Source organism: Eulemur rufifrons, chromosome 29, assembly GCF_041146395.1.
Source record: "Eulemur rufifrons isolate Redbay chromosome 29, OSU_ERuf_1, whole genome shotgun sequence".
In the NCBI taxonomy this organism is placed as follows: Eukaryota; Metazoa; Chordata; class Mammalia; order Primates; family Lemuridae; genus Eulemur; species Eulemur rufifrons.
Genome location: NC_091011.1, coordinates 25,270,098 through 25,287,920, shown reverse-complemented (window position 1 = coordinate 25,287,920; position 17,823 = coordinate 25,270,098). Strand labels below are relative to the sequence as shown.

The window sequence follows — 17,823 nt, the reverse complement described above, 5'->3', positions numbered from 1 at the left end:
TATGGAGCTAAACTACAGTATTTTAGAAATGGAAATGATCACCACCTTCATTTTACAAACAGGACCAAGGAGGCACAGTGAATCCTCATAGAACTAACTAATGGCAAAGCCAGTTCTCTAACCCACGTGTACTGACTCCTCATCCATCTGCTCCATCCGTCCTTCTGTCCCTCCCTCCCTCCCTCCCTCCCTCCCTCCAGGACAGTGGCAAGGCCCTGAAGAACAGAGACTAAGGAGACGCTACTGAAGAACAATCACAGCAGTCCATCAACACTATGAAAGGACATGCTCCACTGTGGCACTGGGTGTGCTCAAAATCTACTATGGACCAGGCACGGTGCTAGGCCCCTGAGCTCATTCACCTCTTATAATGCTGTGACAACCTAGGATGTATTTATAACTTCATTTTACTAAGTCATGAGGCCTAAAGAGATGAAGTAACTTGCTTAAGCTCACACCACAAAGTTAGTGGCAGTCCTAGCTTCATACCAGTTTTTCTAGCCACTGCAGACGCTGTAGTTTCTACTATACTACTGGCTCTCAAAATTTTGCTAAAAGAAGAGCTCCTCATTCAGCTGATTAGAATGGTTGCACAAGCTTTGCCTGGTAAAAATAACTGGATCATTATATAAGAAATAAATGGATTCTAAACAATGATGATAATGCTTCTAAAATCTGGGTGTAAACATAGGCACTTTCAGTTCACTTAGCTGAGAAGTTTCTTGCAAAATTCTAACCTTCCCTTCTAAAAATCCTTGCTCTACAGATCTTGAATACTCTGTTTATTACTCTTCTTCTCTTTTGAATAAAAGCTAAAGACACCACAAGCAGAAGAGAAGGACAACGGGAATACTAACAAGCAGAAACAACTTTCCACAGACGGTCACCCAGGTAGGAGCCCGTGGACCAGACCGTGGAGAACTTCATTCTTTCAGCTCGTGGCCGTCTTGTAGCTGGCCAGGCTCCACCAATGCTTTCACCTTCTGGCAACCACCTGCCACCTTTACCTTCTGGAAACACGGGCACCCAGCCAGCCTGGAGAATTCTGCTCTCTGCACTAAACACAAATACCTCTCATCTTCCAGTCTGAACAAGGCCCTGAAAACAAGAACTCATTGCAGGTTTGGTGCTACTGATGTCTTTGCAGTTTGTAATCTTCCGCTTGTAGGGAGGCTGGCCTGTTCGAAGCTAGAACAGTCCAAAGAGGCCTATTCCGAACCAAGGAAGACCTACAAGTTCAAGTCTGCTTTCCTACATGTGTAGATTAAACAAATAGAAGTGTTAGCCAGGTGAACTGGGCATGGTGCACTCTCACAAAATATAACCAACTTCACTTATCTAGTGACTTTTTAGAGTTTATTTACGGGTAGTTTCAGGTCTGGGAAAACAAAAATAAATACAACATGGGTTTGGCCCCTGGGGAGCTCCCAGGCTGGTGAGGGAAACAATATCCCCCTGAAAGATAACTGCAATGCTGGTATTAAGTGTGAGAACACAGAGGTTTGCCAGATGCTTATACAAAAGCTTACCAGATTTCTTAGAAGAAAAAAGGACAGGAACTAGGGAAGCTTCATAAAAGAAGGGGCCAAATGAACTGGGCTTATAAGAGGACCAGGAGTTTTCTGGGCAACGAAATGGGGGTGAAGGGACATTCCAAACAGAGAGGACAATGCACCCAAAGACTAAAATTTATGAAGCATCCTGTAGCCCAGGGAGTGAAGAGAAGCAATGTTTGCATGTGAGGGGAGGGAGCAATGGGTGAAGGAAGGATCTTGGAGACTATTACAAAAGGTCTCTACAGGCATCTAGGAGTCAAAAGAAGTTTTAAAGCAAGGAATTGATATGTTTAAGGTTGTTTTTTTTTTTTTTTTTTTTTTTTTGAGACAGAGTCTCACTCTGTTGCCCAGGCTAGATTGAGTGCCGTGGCGTCAGCCTAGCTCACAGCAACCTCAAACTCCTGGGCTTAAGCGATCCTATTGCCTCAGCCTCCCGAGTAGCTGGGACTACAGGCATGCACCACCATGCCCGGCTAATTTTTTCTATATATATTTTTAGCTGTCCATATAATTTCTTTCTATTTTTAGTAGAGATGGGGTCTCGCTCTTGCTCAGGCTGGTCTCGAACTCCTGAGCTCAAACGATCCGCCCACCTCGGCCTCCCAGAGTGCTAGGATTACAGGCGTGAGCCACCGCGCCCGGCCTTGTTTTTTTTTTTTTTTTTTTTTAAGTAATTCTGGCAGACATGCTGAGTGAGGACAGGAGTCTACAACAGTACTGTACAAAAGAAATAAAATGCCAGCCACAGGGCCAAGCCACATATGTAATTTTAAATTTCCTAGTAGCCACATTTAAGGTAAGAAAAAAACAAGTGAAATTAATTTAATAATATATTTTAACCCCCAAACCCCAAACGATTATCATTCAACATGTAATTAACATTTTAAAAATTATGAATGAGATAGTTTACATTCTTTTTTTGTACCAAGTCTTCTAAATCAGGCACACTTACAACACATCACAATTTAGACTAGCCACATTTCAAGTGCTCAAGAGCCAGATGTGGCCAGTGGTTACTATAATGGACAGCACAGCTCTAGATAAACCAAATATAACCCACTTAGGCGGCTGTAGCCAACAGTCCAAACAAGAGAAGATAAAGCTCTGGGCAGATATTTCTTGCCCTTCGACATGTGTTACACTGGCACTGAAATGCAATTTTAAAAACTAACTTATTATCAAATAGGTAATAAGTAATAATTTACAGGGTTCAAAAATAAAACTAATAGAACAGAGCACACAGTGCACAGTGCTGCTCCCACCCTGTTTCTGCCCACCCTATCCCTATCCGTGCCACTCCCTACCCACCCACTACAGGTAACCACTTTTATTGAGTTCCTTTTGTTTGTTTCTCCTTTCAATGTTTCTTCATACGGCTACTAGCAGATATGAATACAGACTCTCATTTTGTCTCCTTTTTACACCAAATGTAGCATATTACATATTCTGTCTTATACCTTGGTTTGTCACTTGGTAACATATCTTCAAGATCTTTCCACATCAGTGTATAAAGAGTTTCCATGGTCTCTTTAAAAGGCTACACAATATTCCATTGTATAGATGGATCATGGTTTATTTAACCAGTCCTCTGCTAATGGATACTTGAATTACTTCCAAGCTTTTCTATTACAAACAATGGTTTAATGAAACACCAACCAGACACGTCACTTCATATGTATGTATTCAGATGCATCTACAGGAAAAATTGCCAGAGCCAGATTGCTGGGTCAAAGGGTAATTGCATTTGTAATCTTGATGGATTACAATGGCCAAACTGGTCTCCATAGGGTGGTGCCATTTTGTACTCTCACAAGAAGTACAGCACTAATTTTTCCACAGTTGGTCAATGATATAATTGTCACACTAGAATTTTTGCTAATCTGATGACGTGAAAACTGCTACTTCAGCACGGTTTAAATTTGCCTGTCTCTTATCATGTGTAAGGCTGAAGATCTTTTGTTAGGTTTAAAGATAATGTATTTCGTATTCTGTGACTAATCTGCTCACATCCTTTGCCTATATTTTTCTACTGGTTTGCCACGTCCTTTTCTTATGAATTTGTAGCAGTTCTTTATAGACAGAGACAAACCCTTTGTCCGTTGCAAATAGTTTTCTTCCCTGATAGTCATTTGTCTCTTGAATTTGCTTATGGTGTATTTTATCAAGTAAAAATGCTTTATTTGAAGTTAGTCAAATTATCATCTTTTCTTTTATGGCTTCTGGGTTTTCAGTCATACAGTTAAAATCCCTCTTTTTTAAGGTTATAGGAGTTGCCCCATATTTTTTCCTAGTCCTTTTATGATTTTAAGCAAATATAAATATATGCTCATATTTAGAAATCCTTGTTAAAAATACCATTTTTTACTTTTTCCAACTGAGGTAGACCAGACATTTGCTGAATCGTCTTCCTGATTTCTCTCTCCTTTCTTTCATCATAATTCTTTTGAATATCACACTGGTCATCGTATAAAATTAATCAATCAGGTTGGAGTTGGTTTGAATGGTATCACATAAGGAATCAACCTGATCTTTCTCTTGATAGCTACCCACTTGGCCCAATACCATGTACTAAAAATTTCATCAGTATCCCATTGCAAACACATTATTTGAATACCATTCTATTTGTGTAGACCGCCACCTGGATTTTTATAAACTCATGGTTCTAATTCTCTAGCCTAGATACTACAGAAATAAATACAATTTATGCTATTCAATTATTTATGGGGGCCAGGTGCGGTGGCTCATGCCTATAATCCTAGCACTATGGGAGGCTGAGGTGGGAGGACCACTTGAGGCCAGGAGTTCGAGACCAGCGTAAGAGCAAGACCCTATCTCTACTAAAAAAAAAAAAAATTATTTGTGGGAATTGCCAAGTTTTGTGAAACTGCATTCATCATATCATCATCAATATCTTTGAAGCAGATGCTTGACTTGAAGAGACATACAGACACGAACTGCCATTCAGAAGCTTACAATTTGGAGATCACTAAATTGTTTTTCACAATTAATTTATTTTTAAAAGCAAGCAATACAACACAAGTAAAGCCTGGCAAAACTCTCACCAATGACAGAATTCTGATTTACTCAAGTTCATTTTATATAACCACCAGTGCTATATTCAAAATAACTTTGACAAAGAAAGAACGAACAAGGAAAAACACGAAGACAAATCTGAAAATCTCTGGTCCATCTCAGCTGGAAAATTGAAAAATGATATTTTTTGAGTTCTCCATAAATGTATATAAATATATAAAATGCTTCACAAATTTGTGTGTCCTTGCACAGAGGCTACGCTAATCTTCTATCTTTCTAATTGTATATATGTGCTGCCAAACGGAGCATGAAAATGGTATTTTTTAACAAGCATTTAACATTCCCAATTATTTCTATTCAAAAGTTTCTCATACACTGGAATTTTAAGGCAAAAATGTGAAAGCTATAGGTATTCTACGGCAAATGCCCTTGTACTCCAATACTAATTATTATATTCTATATTAGCATATTCGAGTTTTATTCAATCTGTAATGTACACATTACACCCTGTCATTTGAGGCTGTAGAATTAGTTATTAGAAATCATGTTCTAAGAGAGATTCACACACACACATGGAGTTATGAGCAGCACATCCTTCAAAAATAGCCAGGGGATCAGTTCCTGCAGGGGATGCTCATGCATTAGACACAAATTAGGAACTTTCACATAGGGGATAATATCACTAAACAACAAATGATAACAAAATGATCCTACACAAGGAAGGAGGGAAATGCTGGGGAAGAGGACAGAGAGAATCCTGCGGGGTAAAGTTCCCCCAGATATGAATAAACTATAGCTTCTAAGGCCCCTGTGATGTGTCTCAAAGCAACAGAGGTGAAGGGGAAGCCAACAGTCCTGTGAACTTAGAGGCAGGGGCCATGCTACTCCTAAGGCACCTCCCAATCCCGCTCCCTACCCACTCCCACGCCCCAGAAGCTGCTGCTTCCCAAGGCAGCCTGTGGACAACCACTCACAAATCCGAATCTCCAGCCCTGAATTTCAGCCTTTTTCCAGCTCACAAGTAAGTGCCTAATGGAGATAATTCACCCTTATATCATACCTAAGTGCCTAAAAACCAGATGCCTACTGCCACTCCCCTCCAAGAAAACCCTACTTTGTTTCCCTTATGCCAATAATATTATTTATTTTCCAACTTACCTGGACTCCTCAACACCTTGGACCTTAAGCATCTTCTGACTCAACTCTTCCATGGTCACCCTCCCACGACAACCACTCACCACATGTCTTTGTGGTGTCCTCCATCCTGCCCTTTCCTTCTGTTTCCAAGGCCACTCATCTATTTCAGACCCTCTTCATGACCCTGTGCCCACGTCATAACCTCTTGTTTCCTCATCCTTCCATTTACAATCGATTCTACATGTGGCTGCCATGTACCTTCCCTAAAGGGTACTTCCTCAAATACCTCCCACGCTTCCCATTACTGACATGTCAGCCTGAAATTATGTCATTAGCCATTTCACTCATTCAAAAAAATATTCATTGAGTACCCACTATGTGCCAGACACCAAATTCAAGACATGTGGGACACAACTAACAGACAAAAATTCTTGCATAATCTTGAATTAACCTGTTTTCTCCTGCCCTTTGCCCCACTAGTCCCCTACAAAATTGTAAGTATTATCTACACATCATCTGTATCAGCAGTTATATCCTGGTGTAGTTATATATTCAATAATGCCTAACAAGCCCCTACTATGTGTTGGATCTACTAGTGAAGACAGATGTAGTCTTTTCTATTCCCTCTGAACCATGCCATCCTGAAATATGCAAACCCTCCAACCTCCACCAAGACTCCTCTGGACACCTAAGCCCACAGCAGTGGCCATCAGTCCCTTTCTGTCTTGTAACAGTGCTTATCTTGTAAAGTGTTTATGGTTTTTTGTGTGGGTGGGGTTTTTCTAATTTTTTTTTTTACCTTTTCATGGGTTTAATGAAACTCCCTAATTATAGTAGAGGTGATTGAGAATTGCTTGTTCTCTTCTTTGCACTCCCTAGAATTCCACAGTCAAAGAACATTACAGCCAGAGGAAACCTCTGACCCCAGTTCATCAAACCTATCTTATTGCTTGGGGAACTTGAGACACAGAGAGGCTAAGTCATAGTCTCAAGTGCTAAAAACAAGTGAATAAAAATATGAGTGGCGGACTGGCAGGCATCCTTCCGTAGTTCCTAGGGGAAGAAGATGCCTGAATCACTAGCTGCACAAAGTTCTTTCCCCCTGGAATTCATGCGCTGTGTGATCACTCAGAGCTACTGCCCAGCCAAGACCTAACTGAGCTGGGAAACTACCCTAAATGGGGATTTGCCCAGCTCTGCCCTGCTGCCCTCTTCCCAACCCTCCACTTCCTGCAGTTGCTTGAGATTTCGATGGTGCTCACAAACTAAACCCTAAGCCCATATGTTTTCCAGATGCCAGACTGCCCTGTCCCCCACCAGCCCCCTTGAAATCTGGGGCTTACTCTGACTTACCAATGCTTTAGCCTCCCCTCTGGCCAGTGAGCTGCCCCCTGCCGGAAACCAGAGAGCTATCTGACAGAGACAGCTGGTGCGCCCAGGTAGAGGTAAAGTGGAAATGCAATTAAAAGCATCTACAAGCACAAAATAAGAATAACCCTACGAGAAGTATAATTTGGAACAGGCTGTAGGGTCCAAGAGTCATCTACTAAGCTGTGAGATGTAGCATGATGTATAAATGCCAAGATTTTAAAAATCGGTTCCACTTCTGTATCCATGAAATTTCCTCACCACTCTATGAAACTCAAGGGTGGGGGGCGGGGAGTGTGATCCTATTTTCATCCCACCCCTGTGCTCACTGAAATGGCAATTGGTGCTCAACAGTGTTTCCTGAATCTCCTAAAAGTGAAAGACTAGTTTATCCTTTGCTGGAGCTAAAAAAAGTCAAATTTAACAGAGGTGTATTTGTACATGTGGCCAATGTAGATAAGAATGACTCATGTTTGTACGTTTCTCTGTGCAGCCCAGAAGAGCTGATAGCATTTAATTGGGCAAAGATTACAAAGTCCATGTTCATCAAATTAGACACCATTCAGGTGTTGTTTTAGGCAGTTGTTACATTATTTACAAGTAAATATGTATTCCAAATTTATAATTACCTTTCGATATCATGGTCTTTTCGTTTAGCTGAATCCCATCATCTTGGAAGCTGTCAAAAGTTCTCTCCCAAGCTACCTTCAGACCTAAAGGATAATTTGGTGCCAATATTCACAGGGAAAGAAAATTTTTCAAGATCAAAGAATATTCCTTGCATTTATGAAAATCTTTGAAAAATAAGAGACTTTCTACCCAGCAACAGCCAGCAAGTGGCCTTATTTCTGTTTAATTAAATGAATTGTTTAAACCAGCGGAAATAAACCATTCTAAACTCCAATTTTAAATATTCTTCTGATTTTAGCTTCTTTGGGGAAAAAATAAAGAATCATGCCTGAGCCAAAACCAAATGACACATGAGTCCTTCTGTCAAAGGTACAGCTGCCAGAGTCTTCTATAACGTGCTCCCAAGATACCATTGCAGCTTTTCCTCCCCTTCCTCCCCTGAAGACTGAATGGACATCTTCTACCCAATCCAGGCTGCCCAGCATGTCTGGAACATGCTGTGAGCTCAGCTTATGTGATTATTGACGGAATCTTGCTTACCAGAACTCGGCCACCATGACCTAGGTCAGCCTAACAGTAACTGCTGACCCAGACCACAGGGCTGGAGCTCTTTCAGGTCTCTCCTGCCTCGAGCTGGGATTGGTTCAGGCAAGAAGGGTGAGGGTGGGCCAGTGAGCAAGATTTAAGGGTCCCTCTCCACATCTGCAGGGGAGGAATAAGAGGCTGAGGACCCAGCTGGGCCTGAAAAGTCAATGCAGCCTGCCTTCCGTCAGTCCACCAGACCTAACAGATGAAATACTAACATAGCCTTGCTTCTAAGCCTGGGTCAATCTTGTGCACTAATCAACAACACCTCCGATGCAGTGATGTAGCATTCATTTTCTCATTCATTCTTTATGTAATGAACCCCTGCATAGTTGTAGGCAAATACATCTCAACATGTCAAATCTAGTAAACTTCTAGTTAGCATAAACTTCCACCAACTGGAATGATGAGTTCCTTCATGCAAGTCTGTGGTCCCCAACCCCAGTGGACTGGTACCAGTCCGTGGCCTGTTAGGAACTGGGCTGCTGAGCTCCACCTCCCCCCACCTCCCATCTATGGAGAAACTGTCTTCCATGAAACTTAGAAATGAGGCCACACAGCAGGAGGTGAGTGGCAGGTGAGCAAAGCTTCATCTGTATTTACAGCTGATCCCCATTGTTCGCATCACTGCCTGAGCTCCATCTCCCCCACCCCACCCCCCACCTTCCCACCCCTAGTCCATGGAAAAAGTGTATTCCATGAAACCGGTCCCTGGTGCCAAAAAAGTTGTGGACCACTGATGTAAGTGATGTTTTGGCCACACCGAACTTATTATTTCCTGAATACACCAAGTTACTGGTATTCTATCTAAAGATGCCTCTTCCTTTTTTCTACCAGAAGAAATCAGTTCTATTTATCCTTAAATACATAGATGTCACTTCCCTTGAAAGTCTTTTCCAACCCCCCACCTTCCATGAAGACTATCCAGTTACATCTCCCTCCACACCTGTCCTCACTCTCTCCTTTAGCCGCATTGCCCTTTTCTCAGTTCCTTCCATGTTAAGCTCCTTTCTGTCTCAGGGCCTTTGCACATGTACTCTACTCTCATAAAAAGCTCCTCACCATACTCCAACTCATGACTACCCTCAGCATCACAACTCTATCGCTCACCCTTTCATCAAAGTAAGTCTCACCCTCTTCAGATCCCAGTCCAGCGAGGAAAAGTGTTCCCTGGTCCCCACTGTTATTCACCCTCATGACATCACATACCTCTCCTTTCCTGCACTTATCAGAGTTGTAGTGGTAGAATCATGATATTATTTGACTAAATTCTATTTCCCCACTAGACTGTAAGTGCCATAAGAGCAGAGACCATGTCTGTTTTTATCTATTACTGTAACCCCAGTGACTAACACAGTGGCACACAGTAGGCCCTCAGTAAGTATTAGCTGAATGCATGAATGACCTTCTCCACAGTATTTGTGTCACTACATTCTAATTGTCCATTTGCGTGCTGGCCCCAAAGCTTGGCTCCTGCCAGCCATATCAGAGCCAAACACCTTTCCATCATTTATTTAAAAGGGAAATGGGCATGTACCTGTATCCCCTGCACCTTGTGTATACACTTCTAGTAATGATGGAGGGCAAAAACAGGGTTAAGATCCTAAGATTGATGACCCTTACTAAGGTCAGGAAGAAGTAGTCTTAGAATAGATCCAAAAAGGTAGAAACCATAACTAAAAATAACAGAGGGGGCAGTATTATTCAGTGTTCCTGATTAACTGTGACCCAACCATAAAAGTCATAACCAAAGAATCCCATTTCCTAATTCTTCTGCTGATGTTCGGCTGTTCTGACCACTTGAGTAAGAACCAAATCAAGTGAACAAGAGACAGCAACGTGAGATGTGCAACTTCTACGTTAGCGCCTGTTTTGGGCTGACTTGTGCCCTCTCAAAACTCATCTGTCAAAGTCTTAACCCTCAGTACCTCAGAAAGTAAGTCTATTTGGAGACAAGACCCTTACAAGAAGAAATTAAAACGAGGCCGTGAGGTGGGCCCTAATCCAATCTGATTTGTAACAAGAGAAGAGCAGGACACACAGAGACCCTAGGAGCCTGCATGCACAGAGGAAAGACCAAGCAAGGACACAGGGAGGAGGCCACCCTCTGCAAGCCAAGGAAAGAGGCCTCAGGGGAAGCCAACCCTGCCAGCACCTTGATCTTGGACTTCTGGTCTCCAAAACTGTAAAAAAAGAAAAAAATTTCTATTGTTTAAGCCAACCAGTCCGTGACACTGTGTTATGGCAGGCTGAGCAGACTAATACAAAGCTCAAGCAGCTGTTGAGAGAAAGGGAAGGAAAATGTACCGAGTATCCGCTGCCCACCCCACTCTACAATCCTGGATGTCATCTTCTCCCACTGCTGTCATTCCTTCTTTTACTTGACAAAAAAGGGCACTGAGGCACAAAACCAGCTGAGCCAGAACATGACTCCAGGGCTATGTGCTTCCAAATTCCACGTCCTTTTCACTTTACCTTCAGATCCTAAAGGCCAAAGTATAAAATATGAAAGCAGATTCTATTTTGTTTCTTAGCCCTGAGACAATGGGTGAGATCACCATTGTAACTAAGTTGAAGAACCAGATACAATTGTATGTATCACCCAAATAAAGTGATTGAAATGCTATGGAACAGATGTGAATAGAAAGTAATTCTGCTTTTTTACCAGCACTTTGACCAAATCAATACTACAAAATGCTAAGCTGTACTATGCCATTACTGTTTAAATGCAACTGCCCAGTTGATTGGCTCAAAGAGGCACTATAGTAGCTAAAAATGTATTTTCTTTTTTTAAGAGGAGACTATTATGCAAAATAAAGTCATAAAAATTTTAATCACACTGCTTAAAGGACACAACCTAGTCTAGCCTGTAAACCACGGAAAGACAGAGGAAAAAAAAAAGGCAGCTGAATACTTAATCAGCTGTCTGTCACTTTCTGAATGGTGCCTAATATTCTAATTATTAGTCACCACACTGAAAAGGTGCAATTATGGAACAGGGAAGATTGCTTTTTTTTTTTATTGTTAACCCACAATTTGGAAGGCCTTCACAAAAATATTAAAGTCCCCATAAACTGTAAAGAAAAAAATGATTAACAGTTAAAATTCAGTTTTCGCCCCCTAAAGCATAAAAAAAAAGCTTTCAAGTTGTATTGACAGATATGACTAACAATTGTAATCACAGAAATAAATTTAGTAAAACGATAATTTATCTGTCACAATTTACCAAGGGGGAAAAAGTGAAGCACAAGCAGCTGAATTGAGAAGTTAAATGAAAGCAAAGATAGAACCCAGTTTTTAATGAAATGTGGAGCATTATTAATTGGTTTCCTAGCAACAGCCAGGCTAAAATTACTTAACATGTCTGTTCAATCACATGCAAATTTGAGTGTTATCCCTTAAACGTTGATTATAGTTGGTCTTTTCAGATGCAAATCCAATGTGTAAAGTGAATGTAAATGTTGACAATGCTGATACAAAAAATCCCCTGATTAACATCATTCTGGTGTTCAAAGCACCAGAGTTGAGGATCTTCCCTTGGAAGGACTGCAAGCTGCCAGGGTTGCCCATCTTATCTGCCATCTTCCTTTACCTGTCCTCTCTGTCCCACCTCACCACCACCCTCGCCCCAATGCAAGCATCAGAGATGACTAACAAAACGAGTCTGCTGGGCCTTGTTGATTTGCAGTGCTAAATGATAGCTGGATGATGCTTTCAGCCTAGGATTCAATCAGATGATACAAGGGGCTTGCCAACCTAAGACCAAGACTGGTCTCAAGTGTGGTTTTGCAGATAGAACCAGACCTTTGAGCTACTCCATCAGAATGAAGCCCAAGCAGACAAACTCTCTTTAAGATCGCCAAATAAGGCAATCTTTCTCAGCTATACTGTGGATTTATCCTATGGTTCAAATGCAGCATGTTTCACAGTCAATGGAAGTGCCAAGAAGGGGCTAGGGGTAGGAAGGATATAGCCCCTTCATAATTGCTATCAGCTCCCAAAGCCACCCTAATAACATACTACCGCAAGCAAAACCAAAGTGCTCATTCAATCACGCAACAAATATTCATTGCACAGTTACTATTTGCCAGGCAATGATTTGATTGCTGGAGACACAGCAGTGAATCAGAAAAAGTTCCTATTCTCACCCCTCCGAGTGCAGGGACAAGACAAATAAATGAACACATGAACAATTAACATTTCGGGTAGTAATAAGAGCTAGGAAGAAAAAGGTAGCTTAAAGAGGAGAGGAGAATGGGTAGGGCTGGGGCACCATATTAGATAAGGCCTCTCTTCTGCACAGACCTAAATGAAAAAGAGCAAGCCAGGCAAAGTTGCAGGGAAGGGAGGCTATACCCCAGGGCCGGAATAAGCCCAGAATAGCACAGAGGCCAAAGGGGCTGAGTAGGATGAGGAACAGGAAGGAGGGGAGATGATGATGTGGGAAGAGGAACTTTGAGCTAAATTCCTAAATTACCTTCCAATAAGGCTGCACCCCTGAGCCCCTGCCTTATGGTATTTCAGGGATACTATGTCTCTAGAGCCACCTTAGGAGTATCGTGCAGGACTACAAGATGAAGCAAAAGCCTGCCATATGAGGACAGAGGTCAGTCCACCTAACTCTAAAGGTCCTTTCCCCTTCAGGTCACGGACCCCCTCTACCACCCCCACCCCCGCTCCCAAGAAGCTTCCGAGCCAACTGGAAAGTATGTTCTTGAACTGATCTTCCCTAGAGAAGGTAGGATGGCGTTCCTGGCCAAAGCTCCCAAGCCTGTGAGCCTCCAAAGGTTGAGGAATCAATGAACAGTTTGTTCCAGACACCCAATCAAGGCTCTGGGATATCCCAGGCCATGGTCAGCAGCTCAAGACATATGAGGAAGTTCTGAAGCTTGCTTTTGACCAAAATTGACAGAGTCTATGGACAGCTGCATACCAGGCCAAGGATCCCCAGACTAACCTTACGAGTATTGGGCCAAGGGAAAATGGACAGATCTTTCCTCCAAAGCATCTCACTCTACCCTTATAACTCATGCCGTAAGTCTTTAGGAGTTACTACTGAATGCAAATGCCCTTTAGAGAAACATATGTAGCCCATGGTGGTGGTGGGGCTGAGGGCTTAGTATGGGGTATAAGATGTCAGAGCAGAGGAACCTGTAGAAGTGGGATGGACCCTAGTCTATCCAGTGGCCTAGACTGGACCTGATTTGGGAATGGTGACAATAGCAACATATGCAAGGGGAGTTGTGATACCTGACTGGATGACATAAACATTTCACCAGGATTGCCTTAATTCATGTTAACCCTAAGAGAGAAATACCACTGGCACTTCATTCTGCCTGGGAGGTCTAAAAAGAAAAAAAAAAAAGTGCCGAAGAGTTTAATTTGATCAACATAAAGGTAAATGTCAAAAAGAAAGAAAATGTGAACTGCCACTCAAGTAGAAAGAGGAGAATCGTCCCTTAGTAGCATCTAATCAGAGTTCCAAGAGGCCAAATTAAATTTTGAGTTAAAAATCAAACAGGCTATACCTATGACTGTAGTCCTGGTCACGGAGATGTATCTTCTAGGCCAGTAGTTCTCAAAGTATAGTCCCCAAATCAGCAGCATCAACAATACCTGAGAACTTATTAGAAATGAATATTCACAGGCCCTGCCCCAGACTTAATGAAACAGAAATCTGCGGTGGACCCAGCCATCTGTGTTTTAACAAACCCTCCAGGTGCTTCTGATGCGTGCTAAATTTAAGAACTACCATTCCAGGCCAATTCAGCAAGATGGTATGTCCTACTGAATTTATACTTTAGCACTGACTTGCTGCAAATTATTTCAATCAACAGGAAACCAAGGATAGCTGCACTGTGTGTACCTTCTGCACGATGGCATGCATTCAAAATAAACACACTCATTGTGTGAATTCTTTGACATAATGACTTTTTCAAAAGAATGCACCGCTCAGAACACAAGATGCTGATTTACTGATTTCTTAAGATAACCAATTGTTCTAAGACAGAAGTAAAAAGAAAAAAAGTTATTCTTTAGGAAACTCACTTTTGGGGTAGCCTTCTTAAAGAGCTTTGAGGATCACCGGGATCTCTGTTCTTATGCTAGACTCTCTTACCTGACCCTCCTTGGCCAACTCTGTCAGGGCTACATCCTAAACCAGCAGGAGCTCCCTGGGGTGGACAGAGGGTCTGACTCATACAGAAGGACTGTATATACCCCCAAAATGCTTTCCCAATGGATGACCCTCCGTTCCTTCTCATATTTAACCTCTTAGTGTTCCTGACAATAAAATGGATGTTATGCAGGTATATGGTTATTAAAAACTTTGAAGATGAAAAAATAACCTAGAAGATGCTTTAACCATTATAACTACACATGAAGAAATCTACAGTCAGAAGGGTGAATCTTAATTTTAACTGCACATCAGAATCACTTGCAATGCCCAATAAAAATGCAGATTTCTGGGCCCCATCACCAAACATTTTGATTCAGTTGATGTGAGTTGGAGTCCAAGAATCTGCCTTTTAAAATAAGCATACCCAGGTGATTCTGGTGCAGGGATTTGTATTTAAATTACCAACGTGGTCACTTCTCCAGTTTTCAAGGGGTATCAATAAGGGGAAATGAGAGAGCACATTTTACTTAGGGAAATAAAGCAAAACTATAACAAAGAACTACAAGTTCCTTTTTCTCTTATATGCATGCTAAAGTAGTTGAGAAAACGTTTGTATGTGTCTTGTTAGTGTAACTTTTTAATAAGTTTTTTTTAATCACAAAAGTTATACATGTTCACTGAAAAAAATTAGAAAAGCAAAAGAAAGAAAGTATAAAATACCTATAATCCCACCCTCCACAGATAAACTGGTAAATTATATTCTTCCAGATACCGTGCTGGCTCTTTCCCCACATACTTTTTTAAAACAGTGGGATCTGAATACATGTAATCATTGTGTTATGGGCTTTTTGCATCTAACAGCACTGTCAGCATCTTTCCTCCACTCCTTGATTCTTTTAGATAAAAAATGATAGAATGCCTAAACATTAACTCTCTACTGGTAAGAGGTTTTCTTTTTTTATCAAGAAATTAAAATTCTGGCCGGGCGTGGTGGCTCATGCCTGTAATCCTAGCACTCTGGGAGGCCAAGGCGGTAGGATCACTTGAGGTCAGGAGTTCAAGACCAGCCTGAGCAAGAGCGAGACCCCATCTCTACTAAAAAATAGAAAGAAATTAAACCGGACAACTGAAAGTATATAGAAAAAATTAGCCGGGCATGGTGGCACATGCCTGTAGTCCCAGCTACTCGGGAGGCTGAGGCAGGAGGATTGCTTGACCCAGTAGTCTGAGGTTGCTGGGAGCTAGGCTGACGCCACGGCACTCTAGCTAGGGCAACAGAGTGAGACTCTGTCTTAAAAAAAAAGAAAGAAATTAAAATTCTATTTTTGTGGCCAGTACATAAGTACAAATATCTGTGTCATTCATACATGTATGCTAAAAATCTTATTGTTTCTTATTAAACTGATTTAGCATTGATGCCGAGTTTATTAGTAACTTTTACTAGCTCATTAGCTCATTTTAGTGAATGTATGTACACTACTGAGGCCTCTAGACACAACTACATTATATTAATACAACAAGCATCAACTTTAATGAAACTTATCAGACTGAGATTTTTCTCATTAAATCCAAAGAGAATAAAAAGACTACGGGAATGAAACTGAGACCAAAAAAAAAATTTTTTTTTCCTTAACATGCCCCGAGAGTTTATAAACTAATTCTATTCAACCAGGAAGTGGTCAAAAAAATAAATGCATTTCACAGAATTCATTCATCATAACCTGAGAGCTAAATTCCTGCATGTTTATAAATGAGGCATAAAGAATGTGAGTTTATATAACTACTCACATTCAAACTTCCCTGCAAGGCCTGGGGTATCAGAAAGCTTGCAATGGCTTCAACACTTAGTAGTCGCATGAATGTAAGCAAGCCACTTAATTCTTCTATGTTTCAGTTTCCTCACCTGGAAAATGAGGATGCTAATAAACAATATCTGGGCTAAGTTACTAAGAGTTTTCTAAGGGCCAAGCAGGGTAAAATATGAAGTTCTATGTAGACTCCAGTGTTATTAAGAGTGTAGCTGGTCTCTCTCCCTCTCTCCCCCTCTCTCCCTCTCTGGATATGGTGCTCACTTACCAGTTCTTAGTCTATTGTGCACACCCAGTACCCCTCTATTTCCTAAACACAAGAGATTAGATAGAGTATCAAATGTATGCATGCCAGGCCAAGAAACAGAGATTAACCTTTCAATAGTAGGCCTAAGAACAGCTTTACAAGTGAATACAACTCACTAACATCATGACAAGTCAAGTTATGTATTCTGGGAAATTCTTTGTGAATAATAAATAATTCTCTGAGAGTGATGGGACATGGTCCCAAACTGAGCTTATCACCATTACCATGAGCTTTTTAAAAACAAAAATTCTCAGGCCCCATGTCAAAGATTCTAGTCAAGTTTTCAACTTAACCCTGTGTGAAATTTTAAGATGTTCTAACCTATCACAGTACTTTCTAGGCCAACTTATTATTGACATTAAAGATTGTTCATTAGTTTCAGTAAGTCTGGGAACCTTCAGTAAAATATGATTGAATTGCATGTCAGTGATTTGTATATTCACAAAGACAGAAGGCCCTTAAAATAACTGTTCTCCATCACTTCAACAAAAACATCTATCTACCTGAGTCTACCTGAATATACACAAAAAACTCTCTCCCTACTACTTAGAGAAATAACAGAATATTCCCAATCCCTTTCAAAACACTTTTTATTTCACCACAACCTTCTGTCCTTAAATAAATAAAAACATAATATGCACCAGATGACTGGAATCTGTAAAAATACCCTAAAAATCATAGGTATCATCTCTGTTTTTCTTTTTCCAATATGCAACAAGGAAAATGGACAGACATTTCACCCCTATCACCTGGTCTTTGAACATACCGACAAAGCTCTGTATACAATACTCTTTTATTCATTCAACAAATGACCAAAATAAGCATTTCTCAACACCAACCACAAATCTTTAGGGCTTATCCCAGAGCAGTATCCTACAATTTGCACAGAGTTCTGTTACCACTCTCTTAGTCAAATACTGCCTGATTTTTCTAACCTCTGGGTTGGAAAACTGGGCTGTCACTTTGCCATGGGCATTCGTTCTCAAAAGTTTCCTCTGCTATGGGAAAATCAACAAAACACTTCTCGCAATGTACCATTAGATGTGACTCTTGAAATTTAATGGAATGGAAAATTGCAATGCACAAATCTTCAAATTTATGGTATCAAACAGTCTCACTTGGAACATACGAGACAGAGACTGACCAAATAAAGTATTGATTTTTAAAAAACCAACTCTTTGATCATACGGCCCCCATGATCAGATGTTTCTTGGCTGAAACATTTCTTACTTGGAATCCCATGGAGAATATCATTACATGTAATTTGCCTTGTAGAACTGA

At 41.0% G+C, this 17,823-nt stretch overlaps 1 protein-coding gene and 1 pseudogene across 1 annotated transcript in view; both read right to left on the bottom strand.

Moving 5' to 3' along the window:
* The window catches only part of JAZF1 (JAZF zinc finger 1), a 328,048-nt gene that overhangs the window by 260,842 nt on the left and 49,383 nt on the right, over positions 1 to 17,823 (bottom strand). The gene's annotated exons all lie outside the window — the stretch shown is intronic.
* Positions 4,800 to 4,897, bottom strand: LOC138377699 (U6 spliceosomal RNA; annotated as a pseudogene).